Below are 13,011 nucleotides of genomic sequence, written 5' to 3'. Positions count from 1 at the left end.
CTGTCTCACCGATTTCAACAGTGTGGTTCCCTGTTTATACTTAATGTGATTTAAAGCCAGGGATCACGGTAAAGCAACTGATCAAGCCCTCTGGGCACAGTAAGCATTGAGGATGTGTGCCAGTTCATCCCAAGGAGGACCCTGCTCCACACTTACTGTGTGAGATTCTGGTAATTCTACCATAGAGTTTGTGCTTTCTGAAGGCAGTCTGATGGTGCAAGGAAACGACGTCTGGTTCCTGACTGCTCCTGTTCCACTTCTCTGACACTCTCTTCTCTACCTCACAGTGCTCCAGGCCTTGTCTGGCCTTCCCCTCTCCATCTGTGCCCAGCTATCCTCTGAGTAGGGTTTCGTTGCTAAAAGTAGACTCCTGGGCATGGGAAAGGCATGTCCTATGATATCTTGGGACTAGGGAATTTGCCAGTTACCCACTGGGTTAGGATATGTGTCCAGTTGACTTGCCTAGGATCTTATGCCTGTCCCCATATAGATGCTAAGACTGTCTGGTATATAGGTTGCCAGTCTTGGGGGTCTCACTGCCATGGGTTGGGGTAGTGGCTGGCAAGCCTGAGAAGGGAACTTCCCTGTGCCAACAGGGGCCTTTGTGTTTACATTTTACTTAGGTCTCCCAAATTGCATAACAACCTTCCCCACACCATGGGTTCCTTTCATCTAGTTCAGGGACATCAAGGTCCCTTAATTTTGTTTCATTCTTCTTTTTTTTTGTAAAGATTTATTTATTTATTACTATATGTAAGTACACTGTAGCTGTCCTCAGACACACCAGAAGATCTCAGTACAGATGGTTGTGAGCCACCATGTGGTTGCTGGGATTTGAACTCAAGACCTCTGGATGAGCAGTCAGTGCTCTTAACCGCTGAGCCATCTCTCCAGCCCCTGCTTCATTCTTCTTGTGCCTCCATGATTGTACCCCACTGCTGTGGGCCGACCCAGTCAGGGTCCCTCAACCCAGGGAGAATCAGGGTTCTGGTACTCAGGTGAGCAAGGAGTCAGCAAGTGACAAATAGACAGGAACACAAGAGAGTGCTGAATCTGAGTGTAATTTCTCAAAGTAAGCATCAGACTTTTATGGTCATTACAGAAGATAAAGGGAAGTTAGGTAATACAATAGTCAAGGTACATCAAGGTCATCCGATGCATAATGATTATATAGAAAAATACATACATGAGAATTGTCAGGAACTAGGCAGTGGTTACACCTGAAAGTCAGCCTTATCTAAAGTACTCTAGTTCCTTCTTAGACCACAACCCACCTTCTTCCTAGACCATTGTAAATTCCTGTATATGGGAGTGACTCAGCTGTTGTTCTAAGTATTTGTGGGGGACCTCCATTTACCAGAGGAGCCCACCAGCTTTCTTCTATTAAGTAATGTAGTCTGCCATACATGACTGTAATGAGAATTCTAAGTTTACTTTGATGAACTTGCCCTAGGATTATTAACTGTCATCCAGTAAACTACAATGGCTGATTTCTTTCAATATCTCTTTTTCAACACTGGAGGCAATTTGTCTGAATAAGTAACATTCTTTACAAAATTCCAAGCCCAGGGTCAGCTCAGGGATTGACTAGGATTGATTGGAACAGTGGTGGAGGCCAGGAAACAAGGTCCAATCTAACTTGGCTATTGGCAAATCATTCCTTGGGGGCACCTCTATACCTATAATAGAACAATACTGAAAGAAAGCATGCAAAACCCTCCATCAACTACCGCAAGGACAAATCTGGACTACGTCCACATTATGGGATGCCTAGGACCTCCAGGAGACCAGTTTCCTTGAAACTTTTTGCCTCAGGACTGCAGCTAAGCTTTTGAACTTGTCACGCAGACTCCACTGGAGTGGGTGTGGTACCCTACCCTCTGTTCCTTTGAAAGACTGGGAGACTTAGAAATTTTGGAAAAAGCATGTTAATGAAAAGTAATGTACTAGTAGAGATATAACAAGCCAGAAATATAAAATAGCCAGTTCCAGGAACTCTGGGCCCCTCCTGACTGATCCGCAGTGAGGGTGGAACTAGGAATCTTCGAAGGTCTACTGGTTTATGGGACTCTCCACCCTGTTGACCAGTAGATGAAGATTACATTCCTAGAATGAATATGTTTCCCTCCCTAACTGAATACCTTGGGTTGGGTCCCTCTGAATGTTTCCTTGGTAACCCTCTTCCCGCCCCCAGCTTGTGGGTTTTCCCTTTTAAATACCCCACACTTCTTGTGTTCGGCGTCGAACTCCTCTGGCCGACATGGTCACGAGATCGACCCCGGTACCGGTATCCCCAATAAACCTCATGTGATTGCAGCAAGTTCGGTCTCTCGTGAGTCTTTGGGTGGTCGCTTCATCCTGAGACTTGAATAAAGATCTCCCCAGCTCTGGGGGTCTTTCACCTTCTAGCCATCTTCAGGGACCAGCATAGGCCCTCTTCCCTGTATCCCCTTCTACTGTCCCTTATCAGAATCTCTTCCTTACATTGCCTATGACACTCAGTGTAGTCTGTGTCACCAATTCTGTGGCTCTTGATCCTGTGTTCTTTGCCTCTTTGAGCCTTAGTTACCACTTCTCCAAACAGGAGATGTAAAGCTATGTGCTGAATTTTGGCGTCCTTCTTCCAAGATGTCCTTGCAGTCCTGTCTTCCCAGATGTCAATGTGAAAGGGTCTGCAGCCACCTAGGAGATAAGCTTCTGGCCTTGCCTATGAAGGGCTCTCTTTAATCCAGGTTAACTGAAGTGAGATGGTTCACCTTAAAAGTAGGCAACACCATTCCCTAAGCTTGGTTCCTAGTTTACATAAAAAGAAGAAAGCTACCTGAACACTGGCATTCATTTTGTCCTGCTTCCTGACTGTAGATACCTGACTGACCAGCTTCCTGCTTTTGTTCCTTGCCTCCCAGCTGCTGCTAAGTCTTCCCCACCACAATGGGATGAACTCCTAGGACAGTAAGCCAAGATAAACCCTTCTCCCTTAAATTACTTTCTCCCTTTAATAACAAGAAAGTAACTGAGACGCTAGGTATAGACACTCAGTATAAACAGTAAATGTAAACACCCAGGGTAGATACCAGGCGTAGACACTCGTTATAGATAGTGGGTGTGAGTCTACATGAAGCAATATGTGCTAAGGAACAGCCATCCTGACCATCAGAGTTTAACTTTTTTTTTTTTTCTGTGTTCTCAGGCAGTGAATCAGCTTAAGATGCTTACAGATATACGCCAAAGGCTTACCATGTATTAGAACCAGTGCTATGAGAATAGCCAGTTCACATATATGAAAAGTTGGATCAAGCCATAAGAGAAACATCATAATCTACTACTCAGAAAAGGTCCCCTTTGTTCTATACCACGGAACCTAGAGGTTTGTGTTCCTCAGAGCTCTCATTGTTGAACCCTAATCATTAGTGTGATGGCGTCAGGAGGTGGAGCTTTGAGGAGGTGGTTCTGAGGGCCCTTTGCCCTCATAAGGAGGATCATCTACTCCAAAGGCATCTGAGATGATAAAGCCAGAAGGTGTGTTTGTGAACCAGGAAATAGTTCTGACTCTTCTGGCCACCTGACCTTGGACTTCCCAGCTGCCAGAATTGTAAGGAGGTTTTATTTGTTATTTGTTTTATTTATCGGTCACTTGGTCTGAAACCTCATGATAGTAGCCAAAGAGGCTAGGACAGCTCATTCTCAGGCACCATGTCATTTCATATGAGTCTCTCAGTTATCGAAGACTATCTTTTTAGAGATGGTTTATCCAAATCAGGATCTAACACAGTCCAAACACTGCATTCAGTTGTTCTTTTTATAATCTAGAAATACATATCCCTTCTTTCCTCATCCTTATCTGAAAGAAACTGGGCCAGTTATCGTACAGAGCAGGTGACTTTGAGTTTCCAAGGAAAGGGTGGGAATTTGGGGTGCTGTTATGGAAGTTAGCTGGGCTTTGCAGAGTGTCTTGGAGCCCTTATCACCAGACCCCTCACTTCACCTCTAGGGTTTGATGAGAAGGAAAGAAGTCCTCTGAGTGATACAGACTACAGATGTTTAGGGAAATCGGGTTTCACACAGGTGTGGGAGTTTGTTAACTACTCTGCATAGGGTGGCAGTTTCCATGCCTGGTGCCTAAGTCTTTGAGGCCTGGAGTTGAGAAGGAAAGATGGATGTGAAGGGGATGGAGCAAGAAAGAACAAACCAGACTTCACAAAGACAGACTAGCAGCCCAAAGACTGATTTGAATTTGTTTTTGTCTCATGGTCCTTTGGTGACCTGAAGAATTAGTTGGTACTCATAGAACCCCAATACAACCTGGCCCAGGATGAGAAGTAACTAAGAGTCAAGGCAAAACAGAAGAGCAACAGCAGCTGCATGCTTGGGTCTATGGCAACCATCAGGGCTTTAAAATGGTGGCTGTTTCAAGTTCCGCAAGTTTCTCTGTGGCCAGCCCAAACATGGACCACATTGGGGGGAAATTCCTTTGTTTTTTGGCTAAGCTATATTAATATAATAAACACCCACTAAACCTTCTTATACCCCAACACACACACACACACACACACACACACACACACACACACACACACACACCCATGCAGCTATGGATTGAACAGAGCTAGACCTATTGTATACACTGGACTTCTTCCCCAACCTTAACCTACTACTTTTGAGGATGGCCTTCATAGAAATGTGACCAAGCTGATAAACAGTACCCTTACTTATCATAAGGAATATGTTCTAATACCCCCAATCTTAGGATGCCCCAAATTTCAAATAGTAGCAAACACTATAGTATGGTACCTCTTAGCACATATCACTTAGTGTGGTTGTGATGTTTGCAGCTTGAAATGTGAGAGTAAAACTATCATGGATTTCTTTTCTTTTTCTTATAATCTCATGGTGAGATCCATAATTGCAATAGATCTTAGCAACTTGAGAATGTTTTTTCAAGTCAATAGCTTTCCACATTTTGCATAAAGGATATGTTTATGACTTTTCTTTGACAGATCTGGATTTGTAGAATCATCACACTTGACTCTTTGGGTCATTATTTAGAAACTATGGGTTATTTGAACATCAGCCCTGAAACTGAGCTGGTTCCAAGCTACTCATGAGCAGGTGGCACATGAAGTGGATACAGAGGCAAAGACATGCACACTTGCAGCATGATAGAGCTGGAGAGCACAAGATCCCCTCATGCAAGTCAGAATGGTGTGTGATTTAAAACATATGAATGATTTATTTCTGGAATTTTCCATTTGACATGTCTGAGTCACAGTCAACCATGGCTAACTAAATCTGTGGAGAGCAAAACTGCAGGTGCTGGAGAAGCTCACAGGTTTGCAGCTGGGGTCTTCAAGGTCCCTTCAGTCAAATTCATGCTTCCTTTGCTCTGAGGGCTGGCAATGTGTGGTACAAACGTAGGACATCAGGTGTTCCAGGGCTGTCTAAGTGGAGATATAAGTCCTTTGAGAACAAGCTCGCCTTTCCAGTAGGAACCTGGCCTGGGTCCCTGTGAGAAGAGAACGAAGCCAAGCAAGTATACTGACATTTGACCCTTCAAACCCATCTAGGGAGCAAGAATCTTGGGGTGCCTTTCTCACAGGCAGCAGAAATGTCCCTGCATCCCACTTCCCCAACATAGTTTTGGATTTCTGTTCACCATAGAGTATGTGAAGATACCAATACCACAGGGACTAGAGAGTTAGCTCTGCAGTTAGGAGCATTTGTCCTTGCAGAGGACCCTGGTTCAATTCCCAGAGCCCATATGATAGCTTATGGCCATCCACGGTTCCAGTTCCTTGGGATCCTATGTCCTCTTCTGAGCTCCATGGGCACCAAGTATACACGTGGTACACAGACATACAAGCAGGCAAAATACTCATACATGTAAAATAAAATCAATCACTAAAGAAAAGATACCAAAAACAACAGTAATAACAGGCATTTAGATGGTGTTCGGTATATGCCCAGCACTATTAATATTTGACCACCTAAGCTCATGTAACAAACATGTTAGTGCTAACTTACCAGGCCCCAAAGGATTAAAAGGGAAAGAAACATAGGCTCAACAGCAAAAACTAATACTATTAATAAGTTATCCCAGGTAGTTTTCAAGCTCCCCCCAAATCACAGTTTATAAAAAGTCCCCATGGCTACTTTAATAGAAACAGTAGTTTCATTGAACAGTAATAATACATAATTCAGGGCCTGGAGATCACTCAACCCGGTAAAGCCTGATGATGTGAATTTGATTCCTGGAACCCACAGAGTCAGCTCCCAAAGTTGTCCTCTGACCTTTATTCTATGCTGTAGTATACATGTCTGTGTCTGTCTGTCTGTCACCCGCCCATCCATCTGTCTCTGTCTCTGTCTGTCTCTGTCTGTCTCTGTCTGTCTGTCTCTGTCTATGTGTGTGTGTGTGTGTGTGTGTGTGTGCACGCGCGCGCACGCACACACAGCCAAGAGAGAACAGGCAACACATCTCATCAAGGCCCAGAATTATGAACTGAAAAAAATTGCTGGGTTTAGTTATTTGCTTTGGGGGTGATTTGTTATGAAGCAAAAATAGATGCTGAAGGAGATGGTAAACACTAGATATTTTGGGTCTTTTTGAATCAAGGTTCTGTTGTGTAGTTCAGGGTGGCCACAAACTAAAAATTCCCCTGTCTTACTCTAAGTACTAGGATTACAGGCATGCACCACCGCACCTCACTAAAGCTTTATTTCTGTCTAATTTTTGGTATGTGTGCATACACATGTGCACACATGCGTGCATACAGAAGCCAGAGGTCAATGCTGGAGTGGATGTCAGATTTCTTTTCTCAGTTGCTCTCTACCTTCTTTTGGAGACAGAGTCTCTCACCAAACCTACAGCTCATGGATTTGGCTAGGCTGCCTGGCCACTGTGCTTCAGAGATCTGCCTACCCCTTTCGCACCATTGCCCCACCCCCATGCTGGGTCATAGAAGCAGGTGCTGGGGATCCAAACTCAGGTCCTCCAGGCACATTTCCCTAGCTGCTAAAGCTCTATATTCTTTTCTTTTCTTTTCTTTTTCTTTTTTCTTTTTGTTTTGAGATGAGGTCTCACCATGTAGCCTTGGCTGTCCTGGTACTTTCTATGTAGACCAGGCTGGCCTTGAACTCATAGAGGTCTGCTTGCTTCTTCCTCCCAAGGGGTGAGATTAAAGCCATGGACTGCTGTGCTTAGCTTAAAGCATTTTAAATTCTGGCTACTGTCTTGGTCTCTTATTTCTTTCCAGGGGCTCTTTCTGTCAATTAAAAAAACCCCAATAAACAGAACAAAAAAATCTCAGGGCCTTCCACATGCTAGGGCAAACACTCAACTACTGAGCTACACCTCCAGCCTTAAATCTCTTTCTGCAAACCAGTGGAATCACCTCTGGCCCTTCATGATGGATAGGGTTTAAGGAGTACCATTTTAGACAAATTGATTTTCCTCTTTTAACAAATACAATTTTTATTCTGAGAGGAAATCATGGTAAGTAAAAAAAGATTAAATAAAAAGAATGAAAACAACAATTAAATAATCCACAAGTGGTACAGTTCACATTTATAGTTTTTTTCTTTTGGAACATTTTTTATTATATATTATAGGTATAGTTTATAAGCATAAATATTCCATAGGCTCTTCACATAATTTTTATATACTCTTGGTCATTAAAATGATCACAAGCATAACTATTAATGGGTATACTTATCCATCATAAATGCATGTCATTACTGACCTGCCCTTCATTGGTAAACATTATGCTGTTCCAGTTTTCCTGCTATCATAAGAAGCAATGGCTTGGGTACCTATGTATCTCTGCTCATATCCCTGAATTAGACCATTAGGAGTACAGACTCACTGGGTTAAGCAGAGTGAATATTTACCACTTTATGGCATATAAAAACCATAATCCAACCGTCTAAGAAGAATGGCTATAGAAAGAATTTATACACTTCACATTCATGCATAAAAGGACACTGATTCTGTTTGGCTGGGATGACGTCAGAAGCAAGCCGTTACTGGGAAACATGTAAGACTCTGAAGCCATGAAGGTGTGAGACTGGGCATTCCATTCCATCCACGGTCCGCAGCTCATGGCTCATCAGCGAATTGCCTTAAGAGCCCTCTTGGCTCTTCAGCAGTGTTCTTTAAACTGTAGAGCTAGTAAGAAGACTTCATGCCCTGCTCAGGAGCAGGCTGTCCTCCGCCTGGCTTCCCAGCACCTTCTCACAGGGGCTTGCTTTCCCTCCAGCTGGGAGCCCTGCCAGACACCGAGGAGGTGATGTTCCCAAGGCCAGTACATCTGATTTTTGCTCTTGGCTGGAATTCAGAGCAGGGGCGAGTAAACTACAGCCGAGCCAAGGTGAGTCTGTCTCGATGCCGTCCTCGGGCTAAGTGGATAAGGCGTGACATGAGGAGCTGAGGCCATGTATGGCGGTGAGGGACATCATGAGCTTGGTGAATAGCAAACCTCTGAGGTGAGCAACAGACTCAAGAGCTCTGTTGGCAATCCCCTTTAGCCCCAGATCTCAGCCCTCACCTGAGGGAGGCCAGTGTCTTGCGAGGCCAATAAATGGCATAAACCTAAGCCTCCATAGTGTATACCTTTGCATAAAGGTCTCCAAAGAAGACAAAGTTAGGATCCACTGGGGCATTTGTTATGTGCCAGGCACCTTACAAAACCAGGAGTCTTACTAGTATTTTCTGCTTCTCAAAATGAACAAGCCACGGAAGACAAAAGGTTTTGCTTATGGCTACAAGGCTAATTAATTAAAGCTGGGACTAAAGTTGAGTGCTTTTTGATTTCTGGGAACTGAGGCAGATTTGTCTGGTAGATCACTAACCTTGGACTCCCTCAAGCATTGCCTCTTAAGAATCCCTAGAGCTAGGGTATGGTTACTCATCTCCCCGAGTCTCAGCTGCTTCTATAGATCCAGCCCCTGTGGCCCACCTTGCAGGATCCTGTCAGGGAGCTTGCAAGGGGATTAGTGTCGTTCTCGGCCTCCAGAAAGACCTCTATAGCTAGCTAGCTAGGTCACACACCATTTTTACTTTTGCCACCTTTCCTGAGAACCCTAAGGAGGAAACTCATCCAGGTCTCCATCTCAAGGATTTCAGGGAGATCTTGGTATCTGGAGTGAATCCACTGAATCTGCCATGCTACACTGGCTGCCTGATTCCTACCACAGAATGATTTGTTGCTGAAAAATAACCTGCTGGGAACACTGAGCAAGAAGGTTCAACACTCTTGGAACATTTCCTGGAATCTTGATAAACCCGGTTCTCAGCTAGAGGAAGGGTCAGGCTATGATGGCTTTTGCCTGGCTCAGGCATGGCAGAGAAGGAACTGTGCAATGTATCCTACATCTGGGTGCCAGCTCATCCTGCCTTGCCCGAAAATTCTCCAGTGAGGAGCAGGGTCCTCCTCAGCTCATCTTGCTGGCCACCCCTAGTCTCTACTGGGAGGTTGACTGTGCACACCTGCCAAATCACCCCAGTCTTTAAAGTCTTTAAAGTGTTTACTTTAAAGGCTGTGAACTAAGCACAGCCATCTTAAATGGGACCACAGGAAGACTAGCCAAGCCAACCAGAGTTGCTTCCCAGCCTGCCTGGGAAACATTTCGTTTTCTATTTGTAGAATCACAGATGTTGACTTTTGATCTCTTTCTCTTTCCCTCAGGGCCTCAAATCAGTACTGACAGCATTTGTTTCCTTTTTCTTTCTTTCTTTTTTTTTCTTTTATTGGATTTTTTAAATTTACATTTCAAGTGTTATCTCCTTTCCAGGTCTCCCCTCCAGAAACCCCCTATCCTATCCCCCCTCCTACCTCTATGAGGGTGCTCCCTCACCCACCTACCCACTCCTGCCTTCCCACCCTGGCATTCACCTACACTGGGGCATCGAACCACCTCAGGCCCACAGGCCACTCCTCCCACTGATGTCCAACAAGGCCTTCCTCTGCCATATATGTGGCTGGAGCCCTGAGTCTCTCCATGTGTACTCTTAAGTTGGTGATCCAGTCTGGAGTTCTGGGGGATATGGCCTGTTGACACTGTTGCTCCCTCCATGGGGCCCCTCACCTCCTCCAGTCCCTTCTCAAACTTCTTCATCGGGGAACACTCCCCCCCCCAGTCCAATGGTTGGCATCAAGCATCTGCCTCTGTATTTGTCAGGCTCTAGCAGAGCCTCTCAGGAGACAGCCATATGTGGCTCCCTTCAGCAAGCACTTCCGGGAATCCATAATAGTGTCCAGATTTGGTGACAGTATATGGGATGAATCCCCAGGTGGGTCAGTCTCTGCTCCACACTTTGTCTCCATATTTCCTCCTGTAAATATTTTATTCCCCCTTCTAAGAAGCATTGAAGCATCTACACTTTGGTCTTCCTCCTTGAGTTTCATATCTTGAGTGGTATCTTGGGTATTCTGAACTTTTGGGCTAATATCCACTTATCACTGAGTACATACCATGTGTGTTCTTTTGTGACTGGGTTACCTCACTCAGGATATTTCAAGTTCCATCCATTTGCCTGCAAATTTTATGAAGTCATTGTTTTTAATAGCTGAGCAGTACTCCATTGTGTAAATGTACCATGTTTTCTGTATCCATTCCTCTGTTGAGGGACATCTAGGTTGTTTCCAGCTTTTGGCTATTATAAATATGGCTTCTATGAACATAGTGGAGTATGTGTCCTTATTACACGTTGGAGCATCTTCTGGGTATATGCCCAGAAGTGGTATAGCTGGGACCTCAGGTCCAATTTTCTAAGGAACCGCCAGACTGATTTCCAGAGTCATTGTACCAGCTTGCAATCCCACCAGGAATGGAGGAATGTTCCTCTGTCTCCACATCCTCTCCAGCATCTGCTGTCACCTGAGTTTTTGACCTTAGCCATTCTGGCTGGTGTGAGGTGGAATCTCAGGGTTGCTTTGATTTGCATTTCCCTGATGACTAAGGATGTTGAACATTTCTTTAGGTGCTTCTTGGCCATTCAATATTCCTCAGTTGAGAATTCTCTGTTTAGCTTTTTCCCCCCTTTTTTTAATAGAATTATTTGAATCTCTGGAGTCTAACTTCTTGAATTTTTTGTATATATTGAATATTAGCCCTCTGTTGGATGTGGGATTGGTAAAGATCTTCTCTCAATCTGTTGGTTGCTGTTTTGTACTATTGACAGTGTCCTTTGCCTTACAGAAAGAAGCTTTGGAATTTTATGAGGTCCCATTTGTCTATTGTTGATCTTAGAGCATAAACCATTGGTGTTCTGTTCAGGAACTTTTCCCCTATGCCCATGTGTTCGAGACTTTTTTCCACTTTTTCTTCTATTAGATTCAGTGTATCTAGTTTTATGTGGAGGTCCTTGATCCACTTAGACTTGAGCTTTGTACAAGGAGATAGGAATGGATCAATTTGCATTCTTCTACATGTTGACCTCTAGTTGAACCAGCACCATTTGTTGAAAATGCTGTTTTCTTTCCACTGGATGGTTTTAGCTCCTTTGTCAAAGATCAAGTGATCATAGGTGTGTGGGTTCATTTCTGGGTCTTCAATTCTATTCTATTGGTCTACCTGCTGGTCACTGAACCAATACCATGCAGTTTTTTTTTATCACTATTGCTCTGCAGTACAGCTTGAGGTCAGGGATGATGATTCCCCCAGAAGTTTTTTTATTGTTGAGAATAGTTTTTGGTATCCTGGGTTTCTTGTTATTCCAAATGAATTTGAGAATTGTTCTTTCTAACTCTATGAAGAATTCAGTTGTAATTTTGATGGAGATTTCATTGAATCTGTAGATTGCTTTCAGCAAGATGGCCATTTTACTATATCAGTCCTGCCAATCCACGAGCATGAGAGATCGTCCCATCTTCTGAGATCTTTGATTTTTTTCTTCAGAGACTTGAAGTTCTTGTACAGATTTTTCACTTATTTGGACCTAATTTCTTTCTTAGCCCATTTATCTTTTGAGTATAGGAAAGCTACTGATTTGTTTGAGTTAATTTTATATGCAGACACTTTGCTGACGTTTATCAGGTTTAGGAGTTTTCTGGTGGAATTTTTGGGGTCCTTAAGTATACTATCATATCATCTGAAAATAGTGATAGTCTGACTTCTTTCCAATTTGTATCCTTTGAACTACTTTTATTGTCTAATTGCTCTGGCTAGGACTTCAAGTACTATACTGAATAGATAGGAAGAGAGTGGGCAGCCTTGTCTTGTCCCTGATTTTAGTGGGTTTGCTTCAAGTTTCTCTCCATTTAGTTTGATGTTTTCTATATATTGCTTTTACTATGTTTAGGTATGGGCCTTGAATTCCTGATATTTCCTAGACTTTTAACATGAAAGGGACATTGAATTTTGCCAAATGCTTTTTCAACATCTAATGAAATGATTATGTGATTTTTTTTCTCTGAGTTTGTTTCTGTAGTGGATTACATTGATGGATTTTTGTATATTGAATCATCCCTGCATCCCTGGAATGAAGCCTACTTGATCGTGGTAAATGATTGTTTTGATGTGTTCCTAGATTCCGTGTGTGAGAAATTTATTGAGTTATTTTGCATTGATATTCATAAGGGAAATTGGTCTGAAGTTCTCTTTCTTTGTTGGGTCTTTGCATGTTTTGGGTATCAGCATAACTGTGGCTTCACAGAACAAATTGGGTAGTGTTCCTTCTGTTTCTATTTTTTGGAATAGTTTGAAGAGTATTGGTACTAGGTCTTTTTTGAAGGTCTGATATAATTCTGCACTAAACCCATCTGGTCCTGCCCTTTTTTGGTTGGGAGACTTTTAATGACTGCTTCTATTTCTTTAGGGGTTGTGAGACTGTTTAGATCCTTGATCTGATCTGGACTTAACTTTGGTACCTGGTATCTATCTAGAAAATTGTCCATTTCATCCAGATTTTCCAGTTTTGTTGAGTATAGGCTTTTATAAGTAGGATCTGATGATTTTTTAAATTTCCTCGGTTTCTGTTATATATCCCTTTTCATTTCTTTTCTTTTCTTTTCT

At 43.2% G+C, this 13,011-nt stretch overlaps 1 protein-coding gene across 2 annotated transcripts in view; it reads left to right on the top strand.

The window, feature by feature from the left end:
* Nucleotides 1-3,413: 3,413 nt before the first annotated feature.
* Nucleotides 3,414-13,011, top strand: part of Lbh (LBH regulator of WNT signaling pathway) — a 65,907-nt gene continuing 56,309 nt past the window's right edge. For both annotated transcript variants that reach the window (XM_031356122.1, XM_031356121.1), the window contains exons 1-2: nucleotides 3,414-3,592; nucleotides 8,256-8,366. The gene's annotated coding sequence lies outside the window, so the exon portion shown is untranslated. The remainder of the gene's footprint in view (nucleotides 3,593-8,255; nucleotides 8,367-13,011) is intronic.

Source organism: Mastomys coucha, unplaced genomic scaffold (genome assembly GCF_008632895.1).
Source record: "Mastomys coucha isolate ucsf_1 unplaced genomic scaffold, UCSF_Mcou_1 pScaffold6, whole genome shotgun sequence".
NCBI classification, from domain to species: domain Eukaryota; kingdom Metazoa; phylum Chordata; class Mammalia; order Rodentia; family Muridae; genus Mastomys; species Mastomys coucha.
Note: the sequence above shows the minus strand (reverse complement) of the source record. Positions and strands in the feature narration are given on the sequence as shown.